Here is a 13215-nt window from a genome sequence, read left to right as displayed (position 1 = left end):
GAAAAGATGCCTGTGGAAAGCATTCTTTCTTGCACATCCACACAAATACAAAGACGGATCTGCCCATTGAGACTGGCAGCCAAAAGAGTGACAAAAGATCAGTGTGAGAGGACTTTGGCATCCAACATAGTCCAGGAAATTACTCCAAACCTCACTTTTGTAATGGACTCTAAATTTTCAGCAACTGAAAACCACACTGCAGCAGCCAATTGGTAATAAATTTAAAATACCAGAGGATGATTTCAGAGAAAGAAATTGCAGCCATGCAACAACATATTTCTAAGATCAATGGGACATATCTGTCTTCCAGGAATAGGATACACTTCTGGAAAATAAAATAATGATCTGAGAAGGTGGAGCAGAAATTCCTTTTAATATCTTCCTCCTAGTCTTTCTAAGAGGCAATGTATGAGAGTTAAGTGTTGTAGATATTGTGGAGGTTTCCAAATAGAAATTAAAAATATGTGGCATTTATAATTCAAATCATTTGAATTTATGAAAAATGCACAGTGTTATATCTACCTAATGTGTTATATCTACCTAATGTACTATATTTATAGTCACATTGGAGAAATTCCCATTATAATGGTTTATACATCTGTAAATTTATATGTTTAACAGACACATGCAAGGAAAAGACATCTTGGTTGCACAACATAAGTAAAATTCACATTGCCAGACCCTGTCAAAGATCAATACAGCAATGGTTTAGCAGTAAGGAAAGCATGGTGAGTTGAAAGTCAGGAAACCATTTGGGAAAATACTATGGGTTTCTGCTTTACTTTTAATATTTCAAGCACCTAAAAGTGAAAAATGTACAATGTTCTCATTTGTTCTGTGTTTTTCACGAAAAGAATTTGAAAAAAGGTAAAAGGTTGTCAACCGCTTCTCAGATTAATCCAACATGTAAATCTTGACTAATGTTTAAAAGTGTTCATAGAGATTACCCCATTTTAAACTAATTCTGTACAGTAGCAAACAAGTGTGCCATTAATGCTAGATGTACAGTATGCCATGGATTCATGCTACAAACATTTAACTGGTGCTTAATGAAATCACAGACACTAAGGTAGAAAAGGATGACACAGTGTAAAGTAAGTCATATCTCACTGTCTATTAGGAAGATAGAGACTACAGACAACATTTGCTTTTGTGATTACCCAAAACTGATGAAATTAGGCTTTTGAGGATCAGATTTGGCCCTGGAGAATACAAAGTAGAATCATGGATCAAAGACCACCTTCAGATATTCATTACTAAATAAAGTGTTCTTCACACTAGGTTTTTAAATTTGAAGGAAGAAAAAAAATGAGTGAGCCCCATACAACTTGAGCAAATTCTCTGAGCAAAGAGCAACCACTGCCAGGACTGATCCACCTAATCCCAGGATTACAGGCGATCCCGGGAGAAAGGGGAGATTTGTTTTAAGTGCGATTTTGCTACATGAGAATGGCCTGCAGTCCTGTGGGTTCCCTTATCGAGCCCTTTTCTCTTTACAGAGGCATTTGCTATGCCTCTGCTCAAATAGGTTTATTACCTATTTGAATGCTCCAGGTGGTGATATCAGCTGCAAAGACTATAGAAAGTTGACCTCAGAATTTTTTTAATGCAGTTTCACTTTTCCACCTTGTTGTGAACCACATGTAGTTACACATTTGGGAAAAGACAGCCACTGAATGAACTGTTGTAGTGCCTTTACAGAGTACTTATCTGATGCTATTCAAAAAATGGAAACTCTGTTCATCTCCATAAGATAAGGGCAATCTAAACTTGCCTGTGGTGCTACAAATCTTATTTAGAAAATGTACAACCCCTGTATTATAGAGCATTACTAAAAAAAAGTGAGCCTCTGCTAAAAGTCTCTTACCATTCAAATTTCACTTATCAAAGTAATTTGGGTGAGACAGGAGATATAATATGATGTGTAAACCAGGTATATATCATTTAAAATGTAAAATGAAGATAGTATGAGGATTTAAAAATTTGTATAAAGGTTAAAAGAATGAAGTACTATCTGTGCTGGGGAGAGAAGAAAAACGCTATTGCCAAATTAAAACTAAAAGCTATCAAATTCATTTTGTCTAAAAATTGTATGTAATTTATTTTTGGCAATTAAGCATTAATTGTAGCACAGGGATTAATGTCTCTTCTGGTGGTTTAATTCTATTATGGAAATAGTGGTTAGTTCCCACTATCCTTTCTCTATGATCCTTTCTTTTGCGCCTTTCTTATCTGTTTCTAGTTCTCAGCCAGTTGTCAGTTAACAATTGCCTGTAACACTAATGTATTAACTACATTCTACAGATATTGGTCCTCGATCTTTTTTTTCCTATGTCTTAGTAACTTTTCTATTGATATGAAGAGACACTATGACTAAGGCAACTTATAAAAGAGTTTATTGGGGCTTACAGTTTTAAAGGGTGAGTCCATGGCCAACATAGAGGTAAGGATGGCAGCAGTCAGACAAACACAGTGCTGGAGTAGTGGCTGAGAGTTTATATGTTGAGACAACAACCACAACAAAGAGAGAGCTATCTAGAAACACTGTGGGTTTTTGAAACTTCTAAGGACAGCCACAGAGACATACCTCTTACAACAAGACCTCACCTCCTGCAACACCTCTTAATCCTTCCCAGACAGTTCCACCACCAACTGGGAACCAAAAATTCAAACACTGAACTGGATGTTTAACATAAAAACCTATTCATGTATGATTTATTATATAAATATGCCTAGATAGTTTTTAACTTTTCCTTGTTATTCCTTGACCACAGTAATTTTAATAAAACTGGGTATTTAATGCACATATATCTAACTTAAAACTTGGGTTTTTATTCGACACATTGAATCATTATTATTCCAAAACAAATCTTGTATTAAATACTGGTTCCAATATTCACTTAATACTAAATACCTTAATATTTCCCAAAACTAATTTCGACCATAGTTCATCTTATTTAGTATGAAGGTATAGTTTTCCATGGAACAAAATTTAAGAAATGCCATGAAAAGGATTCCATTCTCTCTTTTCCATTTGAAACCATTTAAAAATGTGCGTTCAGGATTTATTGTGTTTCAATGATATCAGGTGTTGCAAAATATGCATACATGCATGAAATCAGAATAACAACAATTACAGTACAGTAAGTATCTTGGCATCTATAATGAAAAGTTGAAAGTGATAAATAGGATGAAAGAGGGCTGTAGGTATGACACTAAGTCTGTAGCAGAGAAACTTCAACTAACAGAATGATTCAACATCAAAATCATTTTTAACACCAATGAGCACTTGCCAGATTTCAGGTATCATGCCGGTTTATGGGGATTTACAAGCGACAGTTGTGCTTCCAGTTTGAAGGAAGTAGGTAAAGCAATAGAAAAAAGAGGCAGGAAAATAAGTAACAAATGTCAGAATAGAGCTGTGCACAAAAAGCTTTCAGGAACACAAAGAAAAGCCAGTTAACCTAAAGCAGGCTTCAATAAATGTGAGCATTGTGCTGGGAAGAGACCGTACAGGATGGAACTCCAGGGTGAGAAGGGTGTGAAAGAGAAAGGTCACTAGAGATCATGATGGCAGTTTACTCTAAGGGGCAAGTAAATGAAAAAAAGTCCAGTGTACCCAGGAACCTTAAGATTTCTGCATGCTCAGACTCAAGAAAACAAATAGGAACAAGAGAGGCCGTGAAGATAGGGGCTAGGCTTCAGATCATAAAAGGTCTTGTAATATTTTTTTACTAAAGAGAGTCAAAGATGGACTGTTATTACAAAAGAGAAGCTCAAATATAAAAACACCATTGTCACTGGGTACTACAAAAGGTGACAGATGAAGAGGAGTAAGAGAGAGAAAGAAGATGACAAGAAACTGACAGAAAACAAGAGATGACGAATAAGAAAGATTCATAGCATGAGATTTCAGAGTTAAAATATTGTTGGTGTAAGCTGGTAGGGATGGCAAAACCAGGGAAGAACAGAAAGCAAAAGAAACCTGAAGTGGAAACTTAAGGATTCTTTGGAAAGTCAGTTGCATTGGATGGTATTTTGCTGGGGCAAACATATGAAGAAACATTTCCCTGAAGTGGACACAGGTGAAAGGCTGAGACAGACTCTTGAAGGAATGTTTGGCTGAAGCACAGGAGAAAAGATGCTCTACTAAAGCAAGCATGTGAAAAGACATGTGATGGAGGATTCTTCACTAATGACACATGTGTATTGGTCCACCTTACACAATATAGTTGAACGCCATTTGTTGATACTTCAGAAAGAGAAATGCACCAAAAACCTTCTGGTGGGAGGCTGCAGTTTCTCACCACTTCCTTGAATTTAAGCCAATTTGCAGTTATGTCAGCTGAGACAGACACAGGTGCTGAGGCAAGACATATGGTGAGGCAAGACCAATGGAGGACACATGGTGTTTAAAGGGGATATAAATAGGATTCAAGGGACTATGAGAGAAGCTTGAGGCTTGGCTTGGCTTAGGTAGGGTTGGTCACATTGCTAAATATTTCTTGGGCTAGCATCTTTGCATCTTTGCCTTCACTTCTAATTTGCTCTGGTGTTCCTGCTGCTCTGGATCCCTCCAGCAGATTAGACTGAGGCCTGGCTGTTCCTGCTACGTCATGTAACAGAATGCCTCTATCCTTTCACTGTTGACATGAACTGCTGGTGTATCTGTGAAGTGTTTGTGAGTGGGGCTTGAGCTGCAACTATGAACTGAACTGCTGATTCCCTGACAATGCAGATGGGATTTGCTCCAAAGAACCATTTCTAAACAGGTCCACTTCCCCTAAGTATTCTTTCTTTTTCTCTACTTCTGGTGGGTGGTAAGCTAGAAGGGAGGTTAAAGTGTTTAAAAACCATCATTGAAAGTAGGCTTGGGAAAATTTAGGCCCCAGGGAAGAGGGATATCTGGGGAGTGGAGGGAGCACCCTCTCTGAGGCAAGGGGGAGGGAAAAAGGAAGAGGGGAAATGCCTGGAATGTATGTAAATAAAATAATAAAAAATAAAATGAAAAACAGTAGGCTTGAAAAATCTACAGAAACCTAAATAACCTAAAATAATATTCTTTTATTCTTTAATTAAACCAGAGTTGTATTCAGCTTCTCAAAAGTCCTTAACTGAGAACTGGGGGTATTCATTTGCTTTCTTAGAACTTATAGCCCATAAAGGCAATTAACTTTAGCCAGAATCAACCAAAATGTAGATTGATTAAATATAACAAGCTCTATTAAAATGAATATATATATATTCATTATATATGTATACCATGTGAACACAAAGCAAGCAGAATGTTGACAATGTTTGTTGTTTACAAGCAACCAATATTCGTTTAACGAAACCTAACAAAGAATTGAAAGAATAAAGAAGACTCCCTGTAAACCAGGGGTTTGAAAAGTAAGAAGCAGAGGAACTTTAGACATAAAGGAATAAGGAGGGGAAAGCTACAGAATCATCAAAGGAATTGGCTCAATTTCCTCCTGCTGTTATGCTACTAAGGGTACGTATAACTGTGAATGAGAGCCTATACAGCCTATTGCATATCACAGTCCTGTTATTTGGTTAGAGAAAAAGGAAAGGCTTCACTGATAGCCCTATCAACACTAAACTCCAAGTAAACAAATACAATGCTACATTCCGAGAAGCAGAATCATTTGGTGCTGGTGGAAAAACAAACAAACCACAATATCAAAAATCCAAACAAAGAGGCTTCTCCTTACAACTAGAATTGTCAGAAACTCATAGGGACCTCACTGTATTAAGTTCTGAAGAATGATGAGGAATTAGCAGAGGAAAAATTGGGAGCAGGTGTCAAGGGATGGCCTTTTAGCGTAGAGAATACATAGCATATGTTGAAATGACCATCTAATGAAAGACGCACCTCCTTAAAATGTTTACCTTTGGTGAGTCACATTGGCTTACGTCTGTAATCCCTGTGAAGTGGACCCAAGAGGATTAACAGTTCAAACCAACCTTGTATTATGAAGAGAATTCAAGACATCTTAGGCTCATCATATCCCATCATAAGAAAAAGAAAAGAAAAGAAGTTGGCTACTCAATAACATGCACTTATCGCATTATCAGAACTAATCCTGAGCTTGGGGATAAAGTACTTAGTATACGAAAATGAAAAGCGTTATAAACACTCTCCTTTTTCGATACTTTAATATGGCTCTTAGGAAAAGTTTGGTAAGGCACACTACTCTGTGGAGTAATTGCATGTGCTCATCATCCTTGTCATCTCTTAATAAAGGGTTTCCTATCCTGGGGATTATTGTAAATTATAGAGCAGCAGGGAATTTTTGCTCTTCAACTCTTGTTACATCAAGAGAGCAATGGTGGCCCATTAGAAATAGATTCATTCATTTGTTTACACTTTGGACTCTAGATAATTACCATTTGCTATGCAAAAGTTAGACCATTCTGGCAATCAAAACAGCCTGGTTCTATCACATATGGTGTAGTGTTGAGCAAAGCAGCATACATTTGCTCTCCTTGGGGCTCTTTATTTATGGAGACATTGCTAATGCATACTTTGCAAAACGCTTTGGAAAAATTAATTATGTCTTTATTTTATGGACAAGGGGGAAAAGACTCAGAGTAGGAATGTTGCTTGCCGGACATCATGCACTTGATGAGAGAACTTGATTTGGAACTCAGGACTGTGCATCTTTGAAAACTTAAATGTTTAGGGTAAGTCCTTAACAAGATCCTTCTTATATAATTAAAAGCAACAATGGGAAGCTAGAGATGGTTCAACAGTTAAGATGAGTGGATTCTCTTCCAGAGGACCTAGATTTGACTACCAGTTTCCAAATGGTAGCTCACTGTCATCTGTAACTCCAGTCCAGGGGATGTGATGCCTTCTTCTGGTCACTGTGGACATCAAGTTATGTGTGATGCACAGATATTCATATAAGCAGAACAGTTCTATGCATAAAATAAAATTAATAATTTTTAAACACTTTATTGGTTATTTCATGTATTTACGTTTCAAATGTTAATTGCCCCTCCAGGTTTCCTAGAAACCCCTCTCCTACCCCTATCCACCCTGCTTCTATGAGGCTGTTCCCTTACCCACCCGCCTACCACCTCCCTAGCATTCCTCTATGCTGAGGGAATCAAGCCTTCACAGGATCAAGGTCCTCCCCTCCCACTGATGTTAGATAAGGCCATCCTCTGCTACATATGCAGTTAGAGACATAGGTCCCTGTGTATTCTTTGGTTGATGGTTTAGTCCTTGGGAGATCTGTGGAGTCTGTTTGGTTGATATTGTTGTTCTTCCTATGGGGTTGCAAACCCCCTCTGGTCCTTCAGTCTTTCTCCTAACTCCTCCACTGGGGTCCTCATCCTCAGTTCAATAAGGTTGACAGCAAACATCCACATCTGTATCCATAAGGCTCTGGCTGAGCCTCTCAGGAGACATCCATAACAGGCTCCTGTCAACAAGCATGTCTTGGCATCAGCAATAGTGTATGAGTTTAGTGATTGCATATAAGATAGATCCCCAGAAGGGGCACTCTCTAGATGGCCTTTCCATCAGTATCTTCTCCACTCTTTGCCCCTGTGTTTCCCTTTGAAAGGAGCAGTTCTGGGTTAAATTTTTAAGAAGGGTGTGTGGGCCCATTTCACAACAGTGGGCCATGCCTAACCTCTGACTATGGCCTCTACAGGTTCTCTTTCCTCTTTGTTGGGTGTGTCAGCTAATTGGATGCCCTTGGGATCCTAGGAGCCTCTTGCTCTCCTAGTGTGTGGGACTTTTGGCTGGCTATTCCCAGTTCCCCTTCCCCCATTTCTGCATAGCTCTGTTCAATTTCCTGAACCTCTGCATATCTCCCCATTTTCTTCCATACCTTATCCTGCCCCACCTTTTTCCTTTTCCCTCCTGATTTCCTCCCCCATTATTATTTTGTCTACCACAATTATTTTGTCCCCCCTTCTAAGTAGAACTGAGGCAGCCACACTTTGGTCTTCCCTCTCCTTGAGCTTCATATGGTATGTAAGTTGTATCATGGGTATACAAAACATTTTCCCAACATCTACTTATCAGGGAGTACATACATATGTTCTTTTGTGAATGTTTTACCTCACTCAGGATGATATTTTCTAGTTCCATCCATTTGCCTTAGAGTTTCATGAAGTCATTGTTTTTAATAGCTGAGTAGTACTCCATTGTATAAATGTACCACATTTTCTGTATCCATTCGTCTGTTGAGGGACATCTGGGTTGCTTCCAGCTTCTTGTTATTATAAATGAGGCTGCTGTGAACATAATAGATCATGTGTCTTTGTTATACGTTGGAGCATTGTTTAGGTGTATGCCCAGAAGTGGTATACCTGGTCCTCAGGTAGTACTATATCAAATTTTCTGAGGAAATGCCAGACTGATTTCCAGAGTGGTAGTATCATAGTATCAGCTTGAAATCTCACCAGTAATGGAAGAGTATAGATCAAGGGAATAGAATTGGAGAGCCAGAAATGAAACACACACCTAAGCTAAACCATCCAGTGAGAAAAGACAGCATATTTAACAAATGGTGTTGGCTAAAGTGGAAGTTGGCATGTAGAAGAATTCAAATTGATCCATTCTTATCTCCTTGAACAAAGCTCAAATCCAAGTGGACCAAGTTCTAAATGAAACCAGATACACTGAATCTAATAAAAGAGAAAATGGGGAAAAGCCTCGAACTCATGGGCAGAGGGGAAAATTTCCTGAACAGAACACCAAAGGCTTATGCTCTAAGATCAACAACTGACAAATGGGACTTCATAACATTGCAAAGTTTCTGTAAGGCAAAGGACACTATCAATAGGACAAAACTGCAACAGATAGATTGGGAAAAGATCTTTGCTAACCCTGCATCCAATAGAGGGCTAATATCCAAAGTATACAAAGAACTCAAGAAATTAGACTCCAGAGAACCAAATAACCCTATTAAAATGGGGTACAGAGCTAAACGGAGAATTCTCAACTGAGAAATCTCATATGGCTGAAAAGCTCTTAAAGAAATGCTCAATATCCTTAGCCACCAGGGAAATGCAAATCAAAACAACCCTGAGATTCCATCTCATACCAGTCAGAATGGCTAAGATAAGAAACTCAGGTGACAGCAGATGCTGGCAAGGATGTGGAGAAAGAGGAAAATAATATTTTTTTAAAAAAGCAAAAATAAGCAGCACTGATATACTTCTCCAAGAAATACAAAGAAAACATTCTATGGAGAATAAAAATAGATTGAAAAAATTTTAAGACTTATTAATTAGATGCCTTTATCAGTCATTTTATCTTTCTGAATTTAGTTTTCTCATTTGTTAAATCTGTAAAATAATGTCTGGCTAACTCTATTCAGGGTCAGTGTAAGGATCAAAAGAAGAGAATATACATTTGCGCACCATGGATTAAAATGTAAATATGCAGCATTGCTATGATAAATTGCATTTTTTAAAAATTAGGAAATTGAATCTCTAAGATGCTAAATAACTAACTCAAGTTCATTGGGTCTTTTTTTTTTAAGAAAATATCTGAACATCAAGATTTAGTCCTTCTCCTCTTGACCTTGCACCCTGTCTTTTCTCTGGAAACACAAGGTGTCATGTGCTAATTTTTAAAAATTTAATCTTTAATTAAGCACTACCCAGAGCTTCTGAAATGGTAATAAATGTGTGTTTTTTTTAATAATTAACTTTACTCCCAAATGCCCACCTTGTTAAAACTGAATGAGGGAAAAATTGTCATTATGTAAACTGTAATATTAGAAAAATAATTGAAATTTCTTAATTCTATTTTGATCTTCACTTGAAAGAGGGAGGAGCCTTTATCTGGATCATAAAACAATTTACAAGCACAAAAATCAACTTTTCCTATTGTGTCTATGACTGACAATCCTGACCTTGGATGTTTCTCCTAATGTCAAGACTGTAACTGCTCTTTAAAGAAAGAGAATCTTATAATAAGTCAATAAATTCATTGCCTCAGCCAGAGTCCCCAGGTACTCAGACAGGATGTATTGGCTTCATCTTACCTTGCATGGTTATTTCTCTACTACATCATCCCATTGTATTTATCATCTGCACCATCAATCAATCATCATTACTATCACCTTCATCCTGATCAGTGTTACTGATGGGATTCATTGAAAATGTATTATCTCCTTGATCTGATGTGTGCTACATTACATGCATCTTCTCAAACCTTACAATAGCCCCAAGGGGTACTTGTTATGAGTTTTTAAAGCAACCAATATGAGTCTCATGAATCTTTGTATCTCCCACAGTGTTTTAGATGAACATGGCAATATTAGATCCCTCTAAATGTTACTGAAAGGGTGTTTCTAAATACTATGCTATAAAGTATCTAGCACCATTTCTGACACATAATGTTTCCTCAATAAATGGCCAAATTCACATATAATTTATATTTTTGAAAGCTTATACTGGACAGGAACTAATACAACCAGGGAATAAGGAAGGAGGAATTAAAAGTAATTTTTAATGTGTTTCATCTCTCAATAATATAGAATTAAAATTAATTTTATCTAATTCCATCTCCAAGTAATAATAGTGGATATAAATTTTACATAAAGGAGCTTCAACATATTCTTTGAACTCAACCTGAAATCTAGATCCTTCATTCTTCTTGCTAATGCAATTCTCTGAAAGAATTTCAATTTTGAAATAGGTAAATACCGTAGAATTATTATTAATATCACAAACAATTCTTCAATGAAATACTAAGGTAAAATATAGAGCAAGCTTTTCTTTAAATATTTATTATTTATATATTCATCCATCTGTCCATACAAACATACATACACATAAATGTACATAAACTAAGAAGTCTGAGAAATGCAGATATATGTATACTCACAATCATAAGACTAGTTAAGATTAAAGCACTGAGACTAGATAATATATGAATTTTATCCAATGATTTTTAAGGAACTATGTGAAGGTTTGGCAGTATAACTGCATTACATACATCTATTGTCTATCTTACGTTGTTTAATATAAGTTTTTGATGAGATTGGGAATAAAACTTAATGGCTTGATAATGCTAGGCAAGTACTCTATTGATGAAGGGCTTTCCTAGTCCTATATTTAAAGTTTCTATTTTGCTTATAAGAAAAGAAAAGCTGATGGATGGATGTAGGGATATATATAGTAAATTGAACTTAAGTTTCAGGGTCACTACAACAGGAATTCAACTTTTTGAGAACCTTTCCCAGTATGTTCAATCATTAGAAGGCCACGACTTAGCAAGTTCTGAACTTTCCTGTCATTTTCTTGTAAAACCATGTTTTAAAAAATTAAATAAATAACTAGCTTCCAAATATAGCATGTGGGTAAACCACATTTACACTCAAGATTAAGAGCATCATCATGATAATAACAGTAGCTTAACATTTATTGATTGTTTGCAATGTGCCAGATATTTGTACTCCCTGTGTGTCTATTTTTAATCTATATAATAACTGTAAAAGTTAGATTTTCTTTGCTCAATAAATATTAAGCATCTCTCATTTAACATGTAATATTTTTTAAAAAATACAAAATAGGAAAAGAAACACCTATGCCTTTTGAGCTTATATTGTAAACGCAGAAGACAAATATTTTCCAAATATAGAAGCAGGCATAGAGAGGTCAGGCAGTTTACTTCAAATCATTGCTGACTGGGGAGTAGGATTTGAATGCAATATCCCATTTCTACTATTGACACTCCTATTATACTAAAAGTGGTCACAAAAGAAGTCCCAGTGGAAGGATTATACAAAGGCAGTTGTAGTGAGTAATTACTGCTGTGAGCCCTGAACCTGTGTGCTATACATAAAGGGATCACTTTAAATCACTTTTGCTGAAAACATTGGCTCTGAGATCAAATGCCATTTGGTTTAAAGAAATGACTGAGAAACCCACACATTCTAAATACTCCTACCCCATGTAAATTATTTATAAACCAGAAATCACAGCTAGAGACTATGATGGGGTGAAAAATGTACTTGATTTTATTTCCTCTTTAAGGGGATTGGAATGAAAGATTTTATAAAACTGGAGAAATGCATCTTCTTTTCTCTTTTCTTGGCCCTGAACTGTTGTTCTACATCACCTCATTGCACTGTTGCCACCCTTCACATTTCAAGTTATGAAGAGATGATATTCTGCCTCCAGGACAACTTGTCTTCTGGAAATGTATAGGGAAGTGTTGAAATGTGTTATAATGTATATTCCACTGCTCACAGCTCAGCCATACAACAGGAGTTGAGTCTTGGCTGGACTCTTGAGAAAATTCCTCTCATTCTTTGCACACTAGAAAGAAAGACTCAGTATCTGAAAAGGTTAGAGTGAATCACATTGTGTCAGAGTACATTGTTTTTATGCTTCTGCTAATTAGTCTGTGCACTTACTATTATGTTTAATTGAAAAGAAAGCGATCTAAAACAATGCATTAAAGTGGGGGGGGGGCAAAAACCAAGACAGTATATTTCTAGCTAGGTTTCATTATTTATATATACCGTAAATTTTTTAATGCTTGTCCCCTTTCTGTATATTCAGTGCCCAAATATCCTTATAATCTCATGCAAGTTGGCTTCAGCCAAATACTGAAGAGGTTCCCTTGAGACCTTCTCTTGTCTAGAGGAAGTATAGAAAATGAAGTGGTGAGGACAGAAGATCGAAATGGGACAAGCATTTTAGGGCTACTGTCTTTCATTTGTGTCCTTGGCCAGCCATAATCCCAAAATATCCTTTGTCCTCTCCTGGTTGGAGGCTCAAATGTTTAAGGGATTTATTATCCCTGTATGGTTCCTAAATGCTTTTCCAGTTACTTTTTCAGACACAGGAATGCTCAGAAAAGAAGACAGAAACTGGTCAGATAGCACAAGTACCCCAAAGCAGTAGTTCTGAGAATGTACTGGAGGCCAAAAATGCCAGGAAAAATAAATCTTTGCTTTACCATTTCTTTATTATCTCCTAAATAAACACACCTCCCTATAGGATATTATATATAACTGTGGACTGAAATTGACATATCTCCATATTCCTGTATCAGAAGAAGCTAACAAGAAAGACAATGTGTACAACTATCCCGTGTCCTACATCCTAAGATTTAAAACAGGAATTTTATCCTAAAGCCAAGATTCCCACTTACACATGGACATATCCATTGCATGTAGTGTAGTCTCATGCATGTGGTAGTAATGGCTCAGCACGTATTTTAAATTTCAA

This window comes from Rattus norvegicus, chromosome X, assembly GCF_036323735.1.
Source record: "Rattus norvegicus strain BN/NHsdMcwi chromosome X, GRCr8, whole genome shotgun sequence".
In the NCBI taxonomy this organism is placed as follows: Eukaryota; Metazoa; Chordata; class Mammalia; order Rodentia; family Muridae; genus Rattus; species Rattus norvegicus.
The sequence above is the reverse complement of the archived record's forward strand: the minus strand, read 5'-3'. Positions refer to the sequence as shown.